This window comes from Pholcus phalangioides, unplaced genomic scaffold (assembly GCF_987345545.1).
Source record: "Pholcus phalangioides strain wild (caught in Gottingen) unplaced genomic scaffold, Ppha-v1.0 ptg000013l_1, whole genome shotgun sequence".
NCBI classification, from domain to species: Eukaryota; Metazoa; Arthropoda; class Arachnida; order Araneae; family Pholcidae; genus Pholcus; species Pholcus phalangioides.
In genome coordinates this window covers 2,742,331-2,762,237 of record NW_028301606.1, presented here as the reverse complement: position 1 = coordinate 2,762,237, position 19,907 = coordinate 2,742,331, and the positions used below count along the sequence as shown (strand labels likewise).

Genomic DNA, 19,907 nt, shown 5'->3' with positions numbered 1-19,907 from the left:
GCGTTAAAGACCTACCTAAGAACCAAGGATGGAGAAGAAGAAGAGCATAACCTCTTGTAAAGTAGCAGTAGTCTTAAAAGAGTATGGTAAGTAGGAGGTTTCCATCCACCGCTGACAGAGGAACGAATACGTATTAACTGCTGTAAATAGTAAGAAGAAAAAAATTATATATATAATTAAAACCTGCACGCACGGTCCGATGTTTATCGAGGAGCTAACGGGCATATGACAAGCTACGGATGCACCTAAAAATGGATGGTAGGTAGGTAGAGAGAAAGGTAGGTATATTAAGTGAACGACGTCGACCATTCGGGCCGGATTTCCCATCTATTAATAAGACTTGAATGTTCTAAGGAAAAAGTTCTGAGTGTGAAAAAATAATAATATTTTTAATGGTTTTTTCATCACACGTGTCTGGAGGGGGAGAGTTTCTCTCTTGGATGAATCTCTGGAAGTGCCAAAACAACGAAGACTGTCTTAACATGAAGATGTTCCTGTAATTATATGGTAACTTTTATAAGCGGAACATTGCTGAGTTATTAAACAGGTTTTTCGCGCGACTGATCGGGGTGACGGTGGACACAGTCGTCGAAATGGTGCGTCTTGAAAGTTAATGGACATGGTGTGGATGAGCTGAGGACTATCGGCAATGGTGTATCCCAGGCTTTGAAAGACTAGAGGTCTGCGCCATTTATATCCGACCCTATATTTGGTGACAGCTTTGACGGACGCCCATGAAGCTACAGAATCTGGGTCGAGACTGGCTTCTCGTCAATCGAACCAATTTTGTAAATAAGGCAGAAAAAATCACCAAATGGTTAAAACAAAAATTAATCGTACCGACGCGCTATTATTAGCAAATGGAAATTCGTTGTTTGGCGATATCGAATGACAAACAATCGTTAATTGGTTGTGGTTTGGCTACATCGAGTTATAAACAGTTGTTATTTGGTGACATCGAGTTATAAACAGTTGTTATTTGGTGACATCGAGTTATAAACAGTTGTTATTTGGTGACATCGAGTTATAAACAGTTGTTATTTGGTGACATCGACTTTGGTAACAATCAATTTAGTGCAATGTAGATCAGCAATAGGAAACATAAACTCTTACTCTTGCTGGTGAAGTTCAACGACCAGATCACACCTCGGAATGTATATTGGAAAGGTTAGTTTGAAGTGGGGAGAAACCAAAATTTAGGTTCTTTTGATAATTATTTGACTCTGGGTTAGGTAAGCCAGGTTTGCGAGAAATAGAGAAGAAATATCTGGGATTGCTAGCAGACAAGGCTATGGACAAATCTCCGAAAATTTGCATATCCTTTCGGGCATGCAACTTAAAATATTAGATTAATCAATATTTTACATGAACGAAAAATATTACAACTGGATTTACTTGAGTACATATTAATACGAGAAACCGCTTTAAGATAGGACCCCCTGCTGTCACCTATTGAGTAAAATCAAAACTATTTGTCATAATTCTCAAAATAAAATGATTAATGATTTTCAACCGATGTACAAAATGAGAATGAACAACATGGAACTCTATTGCTTCTGCTCTACATATCGGTGTAAAGTTTGTGCGCCAAAGTATATTGTATAAAAAATATTATACAATATACGCTAGCGCACAAACTTTACATTGCAACAATATGTAATCTATGGCATATATATTGAGCTGGAACAACCACATTTTTTTTACAATTTTAGAATCAATATCGCTGAATTTTTATTTCAGCCACAATATCAGTACTTTTATACATGAACCAAATTTGACTTCCCTCGTCATTTCCACTCGGATAAAACATCAACATGAAATCCTGAAAATATTTTCCATGCTAAGTCCTTCAAGCGCAAGTGAGTCGTTTCACATGCGGAAAAATGGCATCAACATGTCATATGCAATAGTAGCATACTCTCATCAAACAAATATCGAATATTTTCTAAGTCCTCAGAAACCAAAACAGGAAACAAAATAACCAGATACATCTTACAGAAGAAAAAGTGGAATTCCTAAGTTCTCCAATTTTTTTGTCTCGAGAAATCCCGAGATCTGCATCTGCAACAACATGAAGAATAAGAAAGATGGGAGGACAGCCAGTATGTATGTTTCATATGCATAGAGGAGAGGGGGGGGGGGTAATGGTATTCGGAAATACAAAAAAGCATCGTGGGGGGGGGGGGGAGATGATACTAACCTGGCTTCGAGCCAAATATCATGCCTAACAAACATCTAAGGCATCTTTGCCATCAACATCTAACCGCCTGACATGGAGGGAATGATTTGTAGTCTTCTAGTGATCCGAAATAGTTGGTTTTTTTTTTGGTTCGCTCTCTCTTTTCCGTCATCATTTTCTTCTTGTGCCCTGATATTGTCAAGATCAGAGAAGATCCCGAGCAACCCCCCAAGCGCATAAACTCTCATTCTTATCTCAATGGCGGAAAGCGTTCAGAATCTTTTAGGCTATAGGTTTCAATGTTAAAAAAGCTAATGAATTTTAAGCACCGTATTACATCTTATAACATACCCTCGTAATTTCTAGTTATATAGTCCTATATATTCTCTCTCTACATTACTAATAACAAATGTTAGTACTGATATACGTTTCAACTTGATTTTAGCTGATAACGGTTTTATCTAAACGACAGCAGCCCCGACATGCATAATGAGTGCTTCAAATAAAAGTTTTCCCCCAGTGAGGGATCTAAGAACAATCAAACTCAGTTACAGCAACCTAGGTTGTAACTACAACTCGGCTATAACGTCGATAATTGGCGCCTGGGTGGATTCCCGTCGAGAAATGTGTTAATGAAATTTGCTTATAACGTCGATGAAAACGCAAAGAAAATTCACAAGCAGGGGTCCAAGCCCAGCAAAAGAAGAACAGCACCCATGCTGTATATTATATGCAACTGTGTCCATGCTTTAAGCTAAAACTGGCATATTTTAGCTTTTTGAATGAGACTGTTGAACCGGGGTACCCGCCGACAATCGTCACGAACATTAAATCAAGCTCAAATATCGAGTAATCCTGGATGACTTGGTGAGCACCACCGTACTCTCGAGCAACAGTTGCCTGCTCTTTACAACAACGGTAAAAACGTATACACGTAATATTTACAGATTTTAATAGGAATTAAAATCTAAAATAAGTCAAGAGCGTGCTGTTTATTGTATAGAGGTTAAGACAAGATTATTGTGCGATTATTTACATAATGGCAATGGTACGATTACGGACTGATTAACTGTGGACGATGTTATGATTCCCTATTGCATATATGTATATTGAAATACCGTTGTTTGTTATTTTCACATAAATTAATAAATTTACGGATACACCCATCCTCCGGGACGCTTCGATATTTCTCAGAGATGAGAAGAAAGGTGTGTATGGTTCTTCTCAATGTTCAATGTATACAGGGATTTTTTTACACTTTAGCAAGGATCAATCTTGTTCCTAAACCCTGCACAGTGTATGTATGGTTTTGTTGTGTTGTATTTCGTTTATATTTTTATTTTTGTTTTATATTGTATGGTATTGTGTCCCGATTGTGTTGTTGAATGCATAAATAAATTAATTGCATTATTTTGTTGCGAACAAAGGTCGAAAACTGCAACCACAACGGGCATAATTAAAATACATCAACTAGGTAGTTCAGAGATTTGGCTCTGAAGCAGTCCGTATCGGAGCCTTATCTTGAAATTCTGTCAATTTATAGGTATGCGATATGAAAATATGAACCTTAAAGCCTTTATAACGAACGTTTACATGAATCCCATACCATACAAACCGATAACAGTTCACGATGTATCTCCTATTGGCAATATCAGTCTTTGCCCCAGTGCAGGGGCTGCACTGCCTCGGATTCCTCCCCCTTCTCGGCCAGATTTTTTACGAGCCCTCCAGGTAAGATTCCCTGCTAACATTACTTTGATTTACGGGCCTTCGGAAAGGAGCCCTACGTCCTCACTCTTCTAAAAAAATCATGCAAACGGGTATTATATTGAGAACTGCAAAATAGCTTCCACGGGGAGCCTCAAAATGCTCGACTCTGCTTATGAGTATTGTAACTTTTCACTGGGATATATTTGATCCTATTGGACATTTTTGGAACTAATTCCGTCTCGAGGGAAAACTTTTTCCTCGTGGACTTTGAATGCGTATCAGTGAAGTTTGATGTTATTTCGTCCGCTAGTTTTCTCCAGAGGGATCTGCACGAGGGTACTTACTTAGAACCATTCGTACTTTTTTATGTTCATTAATTAGTTGGGAGTGGGCCCTTCGTGGGCTCTAATTCATCAAATAGGTATTTTCTCATCATCCCCACGCGATTTCATCAAATTTGAGAATGACTTTTAGATAAATACGAAGAAAGAAAACCTCTCCTAAGGGGCCACAGGGCAGAATTTTTTCTGGTCTGAATTTTTCTTAACCTCTTTTCAAGGGTCACCTCTCTGCAGCGCCGGTTGACGCTCTCAGGAAGGTTGTGTGAAAGTAATCAATCAAAAATCACTGACGATTGCTTCTGTGTATATAAATAAATATTATTTCCTATTTTTGCGCCACGTCTGTTCGGGAAAATATTGAACGCTTTTGTGCGTCACGTGATCATCGCAAAATATCGATCAATACATTCTCTCTCTCTCTCCCTCTCGGTCTTTCGTACCCCCCGCTTTAACGAATAAACGTGTCGGGACACTTTTCACTTGTACCCCCCACAACCCCCACAACTTGTGACCGACGTCGGGAAATGCATTGGGAATAATAATAAGTGAAACCGTTCACCGATGGCGCGCTGACGATTCATTAATAAAACGACCCACCGACTGACTACTACGCGGCCCGAAATGAAATGACGTCGAAGCGAAAATGTGGAACCTGAATAACTAAACTCGGGGCCATTTATATTCCCGGAATCTATTTTTATATGTACTGACTAGAATTTCTTTCTTTTTTTGAATATGTATAAATCGTGCGTCGCGTACAGATTCACAGAACTGTGAAATGACTTCTTTCCATTTCATTAATCGATTTTCCAGTATTAACCTCAACGTCGTTTTGATTAATAAATGTCTCGTTTTGTCCCGTATTTTCGAGAAAACCCAAACTACATTCACATCTATTGGAAATTTGTTAAGTGATTTGATGTAATGCATTTGACCGCTTTACGATCACGAACGTAATATTGCGTCAAAACACCAGTGGAATAAATTCAAAAGAAGTTCTCTGTATTTCCTTCCCTCTCTCTTCACCATGTGGAAGCTTTCTTGTAACTCTGTAAACTGAAGTTCCTTTTTCTTCCCTTCCTTTCTTTTCATACTTCTGTTAATGATTCTTTTTCCCCGCACATATGATGTATCTTTCTAGTATATGCATGTAAGAGCGAAAGAAAACACGTAGGGTCGGGGGTGAAAAGAGACAAAAAATATTATCTTACTACCTTATCTATTATACTTTTTCGTTTTATATATATTTTTCCTTTATCCTTCCTTTACTAGCGTGCGATAACGTTGGGACGAGGTTACCAGATTTATCACCGATTCGTTAATTAGAAATAATCCAAATTTGATGCCAAAAGCTTGTACGTGAAGTACTTAATATGTGGATTTTCGCAAATTGTTTCACACTGATTGGCGTTTTCTTATGATGGTAAATAATCTGTGTGCAAGAATTGATGATCATTTCGGTGAAAATCGGCGATATCCCTTAATATCCGGTTTTTGGTCACTATTCCGTTTCCATATCGACGAATACTAATGATTTCAAATCAATGGTAGTCAAAGTATGCACCACTGATTTTAGAAGTCATGCCAGCCTTTGCCAAAATTTCAACATACGGGACCATAATACATCCTAACAACTCTATCCCACGTTAATAAAAATTGAAACTGAAACACGAATCACACAACAAAATGTCGGAGAGGCACGAAGACACAAAACATGACCTTAAAAATTTTTTCGTAAAATCACTAAACTCTTGCCTCCCTCCGTACGCATGCGTGCGTGAACAAGAAACAAAATAAAAAAATCACATAACAATCCCGTCAACAATTACATTCGTCGAGGTTACAACCCTCACGAAAAGTTGCGACCCAAAACCGGATGGTGAAATAGTTAATAATAACAACGGTTATAACTAAAAGTCTCGAGACTTACAAAAATCAAAAATGACGGACAGAGGTCCCGAGACTGACAAACGGAGTCAAGAGGCCATACGTACGAAATGCTGGGGAGGAAAAAACACACAAAAAAAACTTCAAACTTTATGCATAATAACAGAAGTTTTTCAAGATCCTGGACAGAACGTGCCTTGCTGTAACACGTTAGAGGAAAAAAAAGGGGGCACAAAACGTGCATGTTATAAAGGTGGCGACGAGGCAAGAAACGCCAATGGCGGCGGCAGCGTAGGTTCATGTAATACCAGATTCTGAAAGCACGTTATGCACGAAACTTCAAGAGAAGTAAAAAAGGAAAATAAACTAATGATGAAAAAGTAAAAACTTTTGGAAACATGTGGCCACGGCCGGCAGGGTTATGGGCACATCAAGCCTCTTTTTCTCTCTCTCCCTAAAGCACAAAAGGCCGACAACTCCAGCCCGCTATAATCATCATCGAGCCTTGTTACCATTCTGGACCGTGCATGGGCGGGTTTGTAAAAAAATACCATTTTCGGGCCACAAGACAGGATGGAGTCGTTTTTTTGCTAGCTGGGCCTAGAGGTTCTACCAACGTTAATAGGCGATGGGTCATAGGGCTATATTTCCTCGCCATATTCGCAGTCTCTCCTCAACGATCTATCTGCAAGACTTCCTCGGTGATGTTCGTGGTGGTAGCTTTATAGGTAAGGCTGGCCACGTATGTTTTCATAGAAAACATATTCACTGGCTTATTGACGAGTGTCTGGTATAGAAAAGGGTTAGGTAATAAGCTCGTACTGAAACACCTGCTGTGCTTTTATCCAGATGACGAAAACTGTTCGATTCGGTATTTGCTTCGGCACCATTACACGAATACGATGGCTAATTAAACTTTAAATGGCTGTAAATATTCATGCCCCCGCTGAGATTTGAACCCGGACCCGTGGGTGTCGTCTACCATAACGATAAATACCAGTGGTTCCAGACGTCCATAAAATTCAAGACTTCCAATTCGACAGGTGAGCAGCGGATATCCAGATAAAATGTACACCTCCTCCAATTGGGTGGACAGTAGAGATAAGAGTAGAGCTGTGTTGCCAGTACCATGGCACCCACGAGGGTGGGGCTGGCATGGCTCCAGCCCGGGAGCCCGAGACAAATATTATTATTTTTGTTTTTTACGCTATAATTTCACTATAGAGAGGGTCCGTCAAAGCAAAGATCTCAGCCAAGGGGACCGGCTAAAGGATGTGGGGTCCAGTACCTCTACAGGTGTAAGGTCTGTTTCGTTAGTTGTGAATTTAATAATCGAGATGGCAGTTCTTGGAAAAGTAGAAAAGAGCTGTGTGAGTTTTGATCCGCCGAAGATGGCTCATCTTGGCCGGATGGCTATTTTTTGTGAAAGTCTCGGTCCACTCACTTCATATAAAAGAAGACCTATCAATGGAAATGGTGGTCATTTTGTTAGTGGTAATCGCCTTTCATGGTGTGTAGAAGAGATAACACGAAAAAAAAAATTCTCGGACTTATTCACCCTATAAGAACTTTTATAATCTGTGTGAAAGTACGTACATTGGATATTTTCCCTTTCCTCCACGTAATAATCCTCTGTCGTTCTCTAAAAACTTGGCAATTTTTATGGAGGTTTCATCAACAGAAATATAAATCTGCTAGTCCCCTATTTATTAGTATGTGATCGGGTAAATCCTCGGTGTAAGAACCCGAACCTAATCTGAAATTATGGAAAGATTGGAAAAGTTTCTAACTCTCTCTCTTAAATTTCCGATACAAACAGGTAGACAGTACGCCCGAGTTTCGTAAAGTGAAGTTATGGATGTGGCGTTTGTTAACTGAATTAATTTCGACACCTATATACTTGGTAGTATTCCTTCCAGCATGGAGACTGATATGGACACACCCTGGACCGTCTTAAGAGCAGCGTGAATCCCCTGGGCCAAGTGGGCTTCTAAAAAAAATTTAAACTGGATTTCATTTTGGTGGGCCCCTCTTCTCCTGAGGCCCCCGGGCCGTGCCAGGATGGGCCCATGCGTTAAGACGGCGCTGGACACACCATGGTATCATCGAGTAGTTATGCACGTTAGGTTTCTGTTACTGCAATACTGCCACAATTTCTGGACGCGGATGATTCGTTCACTTCCTATAAGCTGTGTCATTCGAAGCTCGATTCCATCTCCTTTACACCCTTGTTGTTCTGCTCCATGGCAGTAATTATACCATCTTCCAGCTACACTGAAAAGCCATTCCATTCAACAGACTACATCCAATTCGCACAGCTATTTTGGGTTTTGGTAGATAATTATCATAATCAATATAAATAATCGTAAAATTTCGATAATTATTACAGAAAGGGTTATCATATTACATTCTATATACTAGATCGCAAATTCAATTGGTTCTTTTTTTCATAATTTAAACCGCCATTCCCAATAGCCGCCACATTTTCATGGTCCCATTAAGTGGCCGTTGTTGGGAGGTTTTACTGTAATTACTCAATGAAAGTAATTTAACATCATATCGCACTGCTTTCAATCCAATGGAATTTCCTTTCGATTCTCGCCAAAAAATATTAGACGAACCAAAAAACCTCTCATTCATTGACGACTTGTAGCTCGATAAGCCAAGGGGGGAAAAAAAAGGCCTCAAGATTCCCCTCCTTCCAGAAATGTTTCTCCTTATAATAAAGCTGATGGGTGTTGAATAGGGAAAATAATAATAAAAAAAAAATACGGGAAAAAGCGGGAAATGCCATGAGCAGCCATTACGGCTATATGAGTGTGTATGGGAAAGTTTCACTGTGTCAGTCGTTATAAATCTATTCAACTCAATTTTTATATATATTTTTCACAAGAAATTTTTCCAGGCTTTTTAAAACGGATGTTGGATGGAAAGTAAGGGAAAAAAAATTGTGATAGATACATGGTTTTTTAAGAATAATAAAAAAAATGTATATATATATAAGGGGGGGCTACTATATGAAATATGGAAAAAAATTTTCTCGTGGCAATCCGCCAACTCTCATTTTTTTACGGGCTACAGAAGAAGGGAAAAAAAAAATTGCTTCGAATTTTCGCTAAGATAGATCTTTCTAGCACATTTTTCTTGCTTTTTCGTTTCCTAGTCGAGCATCAATAACACACAGTACAAGTTCCTTCACAGGAAAAAGACGATGATTGCGAGGAGTTCGATCGGAAATTTCGGAATCGTTTTTAACGTGTAACGATGAATTTAATCAAAAAAAAAGAAAAGAAATTCTATAAAAATTTTCAGAATATCTATATTTTCTGCCATTTGTAATCAATGACAAGTGTATTACACGCCACTAACCATCATATAGATGTAGGAAAAAATTTCATTTCTTTTAAGAAAAATAAATTTCCCGACGTTTTTTTTTTCTTCTAGATTTATTCCGATGCAATTTTAGTTCGATAAGTACAGAGCTATCAACTACCGCCCACGACGCTTTTTGTGATCATATCAGGACTCGGGGTTTCTGATAATAATAACCAACTGATAACTATATCCGAAAAAAATCCCGTTGTCTAGTATGACGACCATATATCCCGTTTGGTTGAATGGGACATATGGTAAACGCGTATTGGTAAAACGGGAGAATTGTGTTTTCTTTCCCACATAATTGGTTGCAAAATGTTCAAAATTATTCCTTTTTTTTTAATTATTCTATTCCAAATCAGGATTTTTTACTTTCGAGATAAAATCCTGCATTTCTGTTATTCGGCCATTGGGAGGCGTTGAACTCGAGGAGGCCATTGGAGTCGGAATTGTTTAATGCATACCACGAATTGCCATATTTTCTAAAATGTAAAATACGTTTCATAGATCCCTTGAGAAAGTTTCTCTGAAAAGAAGAAAAAAGAAATTTTAATTTGGGCAACTGACAGAAGGGAAAGGGAGTTCCGCCATGCATTTGACTTCACTGTGGGAAGGCCATTGCAAAAGCAGCTTCACACGTGCATGGACCACATTAAATAACACGTACCGATTTCAGTGTACAGAAATGCTTGCCAACAGAGGAGAGAATAACTTCTGGTCTCCTACACACTCTTGCAGCCTGATAACGATAACTTACAGGGGAAAGAAAATTGAAAATTTGTTAGGTTGAACTTTAGCTTCAGAATGCGCAAAAAAAGAGGAAAAAAGTACTGTAGACGTAAAAAAAATAACAGTTCCAAGTTCCGATTTACGAATTTTTTCCATTTTATGAGAGTGGTCCGTTCTGTTCTTTGCGAAAGTGATAACAATACCCGAATTAAAACATTATCCGTGATTCTAATCAACAGCGTTTACTGTTAGGTTTTTTTTTTTCTTCATATTTTTAATTTTGGATACTGTATTCTGATTTCCTTTCCTACGAAAAGAATAAAGTTAATTTGATTTGATTTAATTGAGTGTATGTGATTAAAATTGTCTGTTCTGAATTGCTTATAGCCGTAACTGTTCATCAGAGAGCTAGGAATTCTGGGAGAGTATTGGAAATAATTTCTCAAGCTCTTTTTTTAAAGACCGCAAGTTTTCTGGTATAAAATCATCATTTCTAAAAAAAGATTTTCACCAGCAAAGCCTATTCTTGGTGACTCAAGGTTGCAACCATTAATGGAAAAAATAGAGAGAAATTGTTCAGTGTTACATATGTTCAGGTACCCTGGCATGACAATTATGCTAGTACAGTGAAATTGAGATTTCACGATACTCTGCAGACCAAGGAAAAATATTGTTGTATAGGGTTTATCATTATAATCAAGAGGCAGAGGCAGCAAATTTACATAAGATTAAAGCATTTCCAAACGAGACAGAAAAACATCTTTGTAGAGGAATTTACCGTTATATCGAGTATGGTTGTAGCGAGGTTTCACTGTATATTAAATGAATGTAAAATTAGCATGCTCTATAGGTGCATATTCGTAATGTAAGGACATGGATAAATTGTTCGGTAATGTAAAATCATTATCATTCGTCCCTGGCAAGTGCGTTACCATTTTCATAAGAAAATGCCCTCTACTGGTAAACTTGTATTTCTCTCTATAGATTCCTCCCCATGTCAAAAGTTTCTTAGATAGCCAATAGGTGGCGATTGGAAGAATTGCCAATCGCCACCAAATGGTAGTTAATTTCTCCTAAAACTATCAAAAACCACAGTCACCTGTTCAAAACAAGCTGTCAAATTATACCACCTGACTGTAATAATTAAAATTACTATCATGGGTAAATAAACGGCTAAACAACATTTCAATTCAAACCATTTGTACTGTAGTACAAAAAAATCTCGTAGGAAATTAGCAGTAAAATAGGGGGCAAAAATTATACAACTATCTATATCCGTGATAACAAAAATCGGACATTGTCATCATAAAGTCATGAAATATGCAGAAAAATAAAAGAAAGAGAGTTAGATGGCTTTTTCGTCAGCCTAAGATATCAACAGATATTTTCTGGATATCACGCCGGGATAAACTCGGAAAGAAAAATCATCTGGTCTCCACCGAGACTCGAACCCAAGCCCTATTTTAAGCCGAGCAGCATCTTACCATCTACACCGTTGGCGACATGACCCTTCCTTCCTTTTTTCACACACTGTGGCGTAGAGCGCTGAAGTAGAGGCATTATTAGCCTCTCTTAACTTCAACAAATGGCCCCCAGGTGGGACGGTAGAGAGAAAGCTTTTAAGCTTTTTTCTCAGCCGTCTCTCTGGATATTATGCCGAGTCCACCTCTCAGCATCATATTCAGAGAATATCCATTTCCTAAATAAGCGAAAGCTTCATAAATTCTATGAAGCCATATAATCATCCTAATTACAGATACCTTTTGCGCCGAAACTCAATTCAAAAATGAAGTCGGAATGTTCTTTCAGCTTCTCTGAATATTTTTAGGGCATAACAAAGCTTCACTAAATTTAAGATCTTCCGAATGTCTCATTGCATTCCGTAAGACTTAATAAAATCTTTATGGGTTCGTCGGAAAAATAATCAGTCAACGTTGAAATGAAAGAAATGTAAAAGAAGACAGGAACGAAGCCATCAATACAATCATTTCTAGTCGGCTTCTAAACTAATCAGAGCTAGACAGGATAATCAGTAAAAAAAAAGATATAGAAATATAAATACACATACATAAGACTCACACCGAGACTCTTCAACCTACAGACACACAATAAATTGAATTAAATGTACAAAATAACAATAAAATAGAATAATACACATTTTGGACCTCTCCCAAAACGTGCAGCAATTCGATATATTTTATGCTTCGTGGAACTTCGCCAACGGAGAAAGAAACGAGATGGAAAAAAATAAATAAATAAAATATAAAAATAAATAAATAACTAGAAGACAATGAAATGAGCGGAAAACGCAATTTCAAAAATGGTGGAAAATGGAAAAAATAATACGAAAGTTTCAACCTCACAAACCTTAACGCATCCATAGACACGCATAAACATCAACCTTTCGGCATCACGTATGAAAATACTGCATACTTCCAAAAAAAAAAAAAATACGCATTTTCCCTCCTCTTATTATATAAAGCGTTGAAATCTCTACTGAATATAATAAATTCCCGATTCTTCATAAATTTTCTTCTGAAGCAAAAGAAAAATACGAATTTCTCTCCGAATGTGAAGTCTATTTAAGAAACATAAAAACCCGTTTCTTTGTGGACAAGAAGATACGAATTGAAATGCTAATCTAGATCAAGGCAAAATCAAAATTTGTGTACTAAAAACAAATTCTTATTTGAAATAATAAGCGGAGAATATTTCACTTCATTTTTTGTTTTTTTTTTGTTTTATCTATTCGCTTTCATTTCATATGCAAATTTTAATTTGCGGGGAATCCTCGTGTGATGTTTTATATCGACTGCACGATCGATGGATATTCTGATTGAAAATACGAGGTATTAAGTAAATTTATTTATAAATAAGTAAATTTTTGTGGTTTTTTTATTTTTATTTTGATGAGGGAATAGTTTTGGTTATTTTGATATAGGTATGGATATATTTATTTATATAGTATGGTGAATGTTGTTTTGAAATCGCATGGTGTGTGAAGTAAGACATTTTGGTGATCTTGAAATGATCGATTCGAGGTTAGAATATGGATGATACTGAAATTATAAGAGAGGATTTCTATACTTAAGATAAGAAATGTCACTATATGTGAAAAAAAAATCTAATTTGAATATTTGATTATTCTTATATCTTGAGTATTCGGAGTGGGGCATGGGTATTTGGTAACCATAGCGCATTTTAAATCAACTGCAGTGTTTGAAAAAGCAACGAATTGAAGAATGGCATATAGCAAAGCATCGCCCTTATCATTTTGAAGAAATAGTTGTTCAACATTGAAAAACGGTGAAATAAAATAAAAAAAATTCAACAGTGCTACAGAGACCTACTGCGATACTTGGAACTGTTAGACTAGGGATGCACAAAATCCTGCCCGTCAAGGTGTTCCGGAAGGAAAGCATCAATACACACTATAAACAGTTGCCAAAGTTAGTTGAAAGTAAGCAAAGCTGCCGTTTATCATGGCTGGAAATGGAGTGCTACTGCAAATCACAGTGGATTGAAATGTGATTCACGGAAAAAGCGTTTAGTGTCGCAAATATTTGAGGTGAACATAATTAATTTACAAGTTATGAAAACAATCTTAATCCTTGATTCTAGTAAAGAATAAAGTAAGCTTCGTTGAAAATTCTGGAAAAACAACATTTTTATTTAAAAAAAAGTCGAAACGGCCAAAATGATAGAAAAACACGGGGTTGTCCCATGAAATACGTGCCATATGTCTAGTTTTCTGTTCTTATATCAAGTTCTTATGAATCTAGATATCATCTTTATAGTTCCAGTATGATTTAGTGGCCGGCGGGCCCCATGTAAAGTCTTATTTTAACCCGCAATGTCTGAAATGTTGAAGACACCCGGGAGGTATAACATCATGTATTTGCCTCAGAATGCCGATATGAATTTTCGATTCCGTCTTATTACGTATAAGGTCTTATCGGTGAAATTCGGAGATGCATCAGAGGGTATATATCGACCTAGACACTATATTTCGGTACCTAAATGGGCGTACGATATAGATAAAAGCATGAAAACGCTGAATAATTTCTTATCAGACGGATAATAGTGCTCCAAAATGTATTTTACGCACATATTCGTATGGATGCGTATTTTATAATGACTGAAGGTGAGTTAAATGCCGGGTCCCACCCATAGTCCACCCACGATTATCATGAGGAAATGCGATAGTCGAGTTAAAGGTCCTAATTTACGGCAGGGGCCAAAGAAAAAAAAAACAAATCTCTCAGCTTCAAATAATTGCGGAATATTATTTGGAGTTTATATAGTATATTTTCGTGCGCGTGTGTCAGGAATGGACAAGGAGACAGCCATTAAGAAGCTATAAAAACATAGAACCCACGCAAGACCTTTTATGTAACCTCCATACAGTTCAGGACGCATTATTTCACGTGCACTCTCAACAACTGAGCAAAGCACCCACGCAGAGTCATGCATGTAAAAAAAAATCAGGTTTTTTTTTTTTTTTGAAGAGAAGAGTCGATGTAATAATACTTGCACCTGAACTGTCAGGCACCTTTTGTCAGTCAATATCTTTTGAAAAGAGACGCCACCCTTAAATTCTTGAAGAAGTGATTCTCACTGCAAGTTGAGAATCCATTAAAGGCTTTAGTTGTGATGGGCAAGAGGTTATGTTTTGGGCGTATCGTGTTGGATGGTATCGTGAGACCGTAAAATTGTACTTAACGATTTTTTTTTTCATCTTTTGGAAGAGAAGAAAGCCATGATATGTCAAGTGACCAATAATAACTTCCACGTAATCGTCTTGTTTAAATATTTTGATTTCATTATAAAATACGCATGGCAAAGGTTCGATAATAATGCATTCATTCGAATTGTAGAAGTGCAATGTGCATTTAGTTTTCTTGGGCAAGCGTCAGAAATTTTTTTACAGATAGATATACCTTGAATAAATCATAAAATTTTTTTTTATATAATGAATATCTAGAGCTATTCTCGAAGAAAAATTGTATAAATGCAATCGCCGAAAACTAGAGGTTTTACAATTATATTTTGAAGCGTTTTAATTTTCATAAATGTGGTGGTTTTTGGGAAATATATTCAAGGCTGATCACATATATTATATTACAGTGAAGCCCGTCACTCTGCAGATGCGAAAATTCCTCTTTCACGGTTAAATATTACAGTGAAACATCATTACAACAATACTCGATGTAATGATAAATCACTTGAAACGATATTTTTTCAAATCGTATTTGGAATTGCAAATACAGTTTCAATACAATTCAATACAATGAAACAATTCCAGTACAACTCAATACAATCCTTTACTGTGGTAAACCCCCGCTATAACGATATTTTTGAGGATATTTCGAAACTGTTTCAACGATTTTTTCAGGATATTTCGAAACTGTTTTACGATATTTTTTATATTTCGCTCAAAAACACCTTCAATATTTTTAGAAATTCCATCACTTTTTGTTCTTTCTAGGGTGAATGCGAATAGCATCGATATTATATCGTAATGCGAAATAGCATCGATTTTTCGCATTATCTAACCCTTTGTAAGTCTTGATGAAAATGCCGTAAAGCTACTTTTTGTGTACTACGAAAAAGTATCGTGTGGTAAACAACTTTACAAGACGAAACAACTTGCTGAATTTTACTCTTCAACCAATCACACAATTACAATTTTTTGCCGTGAATAAAAACTCATAGCTGCATATAGTGGTACGAACAACGCCAATTCAGAATAAATTCAAACAATACCATAAATTTTGCGGCGTCTGATGATAATGCTACCGCTCGATATAACGATAACTTCTCTACAACGATATTTTTTATTGGTCCACAGAGTATAGTTATATCAAGATTTCACTGTAATTTTAACTTTATTTTAAAGGCTACAATAAGCTCCCTTCCGTTTTACGGTCACTCCTCTTTTACAGCCTTTCCTTTTTGTCTCGCCGATATCCGCATAAGCGAAGTTCTATTATTACATGCTATTTTGTCGTTTGTAGGTAAATTAGACCATGAACAACGCCGGTTTTCAATAATGTGATCACAACCTACAGATCAATTTTAGTTCAGGTGAATCAAAGATTTCTATCCACTAGGAGAGATCTGATCGCTAACGGGTCAATTTCCAGAATTTGTTGGAAACAAACATCTTCAACCTGTTACTTTGTGAGCTTCAAAGCGTGTATGATGTTTACGAATACTTCTACTTAATCGTACATGCACCTCCAAACATTTTTCCGAGAATTTCTAATGAATTATCACATGCAGGAACGTGATATGCGTGTGTATGCGTGGTCCCAGCGATTACTGTATATTCTCAGAGTTATGTTTGTTTCTTATAATACAGCTGCTGCCATCTGTATACCATATCCCGAAGTGAAATGGCAAATGCCTGAATTTTGACGTTATGTGAGTATCGTGTTGAACGTATGTCAGCTTCCTCAAACAGGAGGATGCTTATGATTGTTTTTTTCCCCGTTAGCGAGGTAATTGCTGGCAAATTAACTGAACACTCAAGTAGTTACCATTCGCAAATCAATTATTGTTATGATAAGTTGAGTCAAAGTCTGTGAGGATTCTCTTCTGATGATGAGCTTAGCAAATCCAAAAGAAACCACTGTTTTTAGGCAGGGGTTCTCAACGTGTGCTCTGCATGTGCATTTTACAGGGGCTCCGTGGCCACTTCAAGACCACAAAATAAATCAGTAAATTTCATAATTAAATTGATAGAGGAGTAAGAGTCGCGCTGCTTTAAGCTATGGTGACAACAAAATTTTGGATTTCATGAGCATATCGGGTTGAGCATATATATGAGCATATAAGCTGTTTTTGGCCACACTTGAAATGATGGAATACTTTAAGAACCAAAAATAACCAATAGCCACTAAATGAGAACGCTTTCAAGCCAGATTACTTAAGCCGAACAAAATGATCATGCGTTAGAACAGTGGTTGTCTGCCATTTTTGAGAGCGTTGTCCGGTAAATTAGAATAAAGACAATTAACGAAAGAAAAATGAATTGCTATATTGATCGCACAGTAATTCTACGAATATTAAAAAAACCACATAAGTAACCACTTACAAACAGCCAGCTAATTATCACCGCTATCTTTTCTGCAAGATTTGCTATCGTATGGACGATATGATTGGTGTCGCGACAAGCCCTGGCAGCTGAGAGACTGCTCCAGAACGCTATTTCTCTTACGCTTTAGTGACACAATACAACGAAACTAAATTTTTTTACATGATACAGTATATTTCATGTATATTACTCCTTTTCCACCACGAAGTACATCATCTCAGAACTTTTTTTTTTTCAAACTTTCCACCGGAGGATATAGACCTGACAGAATAGCAGCACTCTTCTATTTGCGTTCAATATTGTACTAAAGGGGATCGAGGAAGACTGGAAAAGCGGAAACAAGGAAGATAGCGGGCCACATGAGACAAGTGGTATCTGGAGTGTTTGAGGGTAAAGGGACGATATGTATAAACAAGAACAGGAGATATAAGATACAGTATGTACCAAAAATGGCAATATCCTGCATGTATCCGGTACACACACACAGGTAAAAAGCAGAGCCAACAATAACGGAGCAATTCCTATTTTTTTCTGGTGTTGTTGGATTGTTGACGATGTTCCGTTCGATTTGATATTACTGATAATAACATTCAGAGAAATCGTTGCGGCATCCTTTTTTTTCAGGGTTGAAGGAAATCAATCTGGAGCAGGGGCTTTCAACGCATGACCAGTGGGCCACATGTCGCCCTCGAGGCTTTTTGCAGTTGCCCGCCAATTCAAACGCTAATATAGTAACAAAATTTATAGAAATGATGACAAAAAAAAAATCCTCAATGTATCCCAGAATCGGGGAAAATAATTAATTTCAAATTTGGTTTCAGAAAACATTTCGCAACTAATGAAAGGAGTAATTTCAGAATTGATGTTGTTTTCTCGGCCCGTGGGGAACCGGGTTCGACTCCCGTCGGAGACATGGATAACTTTTATTTCCAAAGGTTCGTATCGGCATAACAACTAGAAAATATCTCCCAATTTCAGAATTAATGAGAATCATTAATTATAAATAAGTTTATAATCATTGAATGAAAAATTTTTAGACCTATTACAAAAAAAAAATTTATAATCATTGAAAGAAATAGTGGGAAAAAAAGGATTTCGCAATTCAAGAAAATTCATAATTAATGAAAAATTTTGGATAAAAAATAGAATTTTAAGAATAAATCAAGATTCATATTTATAATGACGAAATCATTTCAGAGTAGATGAAAATAATTACTTAAAAAAGTGAAAATTCATTATGCAATGAAAAAAAATATTTTTAAAACTGATGAAAAATATAACCTCAGAATACGTGGAATTTTCTACTCTAACAATACAGCGCCCCTCCATTTGGCTCGGAGTCTTAGGCCCTGGTGCGCCCACCAGTTAAGACGCCATTGTAAAAATATAGATATCGTAGTATGACTTGCTGGCCCTCGGGCAAAACGGAAACTTCTTTTTTGGCCCGCAATGTCTGAAAGGTTGAAGATCTCCTGGTCTAGAAACTTCAATTTTATTCTAAACAAAAATACAAATCCATTTCCTTCGACGGAATCACACTAAAATCTTAGAAAATAATCGCTAAAATTTACTAAATATCCCGAAGGATGTTTTTTTTCTTTTAAAATGAACATCTATATCATTAACATTGGAGAGAAAATTTTAATATATTTGATTTACGAAAACTAAATTCCCTTTGGTTTTTTAGTATGGAGAACCCATGCACGGTAATATTGTTTCTGGGAGACTTTGAGAGAGAAGATTATCCTTTTCCGTGTCTGGAAATACTTGAAAACCAATTCCCCCCTCAGTGGGGGTTGGTGGCTCTTTTAATTAAATGAAATTTTTTTCAATTAAAAGATTTTTTTTTCCCTCATTCCAGAAAAAAAAAAATCGTTTCTTCTACGAATGGATTCTTATCGAAAATAATTTCACGGCAAAGAGAAGAAAAAAATTTTTATCCTATCAGCTTAGTTAATAATGTCTGGATGTTTCGAAATTTAAGTAAAACACGTTGCAAATGTTTTTCAGAAATGAGTATTTATACGTAATTTAATTTAATTTACAAATGAAATAATTCTGTTGTTGTGGATAGAGATGAATACGCTGTGTAATAATTGTTAATTTACATCAACTCAAATATTTAATTAAATTCGGGTAGCTTTCAATTTATTTTAATAAAATTTGCCGGAATCTCTCGTATAAGACTGCTCTGAAAACAGTCCAAAAAAATTTTTCCCGGTTGATCATATTCAGATACTAATTTCAAATAATTGAGTTGAATGGTGAAATAACTGATTAAATTTAGAATATTATCGTGAAAAAGTTCTTTGACTGACCGATCTTAGGACCACAGCTGTAAATATGCATAGATAGAGCCAGATTCCTGATATAGGACTTAAGAAATGCATTAAATTTGAGATCATGAAGCTTTTGACCGCTATTTTTTATATAATATTAGATGAAGTCATAAAAGTGAAAAACTGCAGCCAAAATGAATACCCATAGATAAAGCCATATATTGACTGAAAAGTGATGTATCACGACATCACATTTTCGAAGACCATGAAGGCTTTCAACAGCTAATATATAGAGCTCTTCACTCCAT

The 19,907-nt window shown here is 36.6% G+C and overlaps 1 protein-coding gene across 6 annotated transcripts in view; it reads right to left on the bottom strand.

The window, feature by feature from the left end:
- Positions 1-19,907, bottom strand: part of LOC149078477 (latrophilin Cirl-like) — a 309,115-nt gene that overhangs the window by 288,187 nt on the left and 1,021 nt on the right. The gene's annotated exons all lie outside the window — the stretch shown is intronic.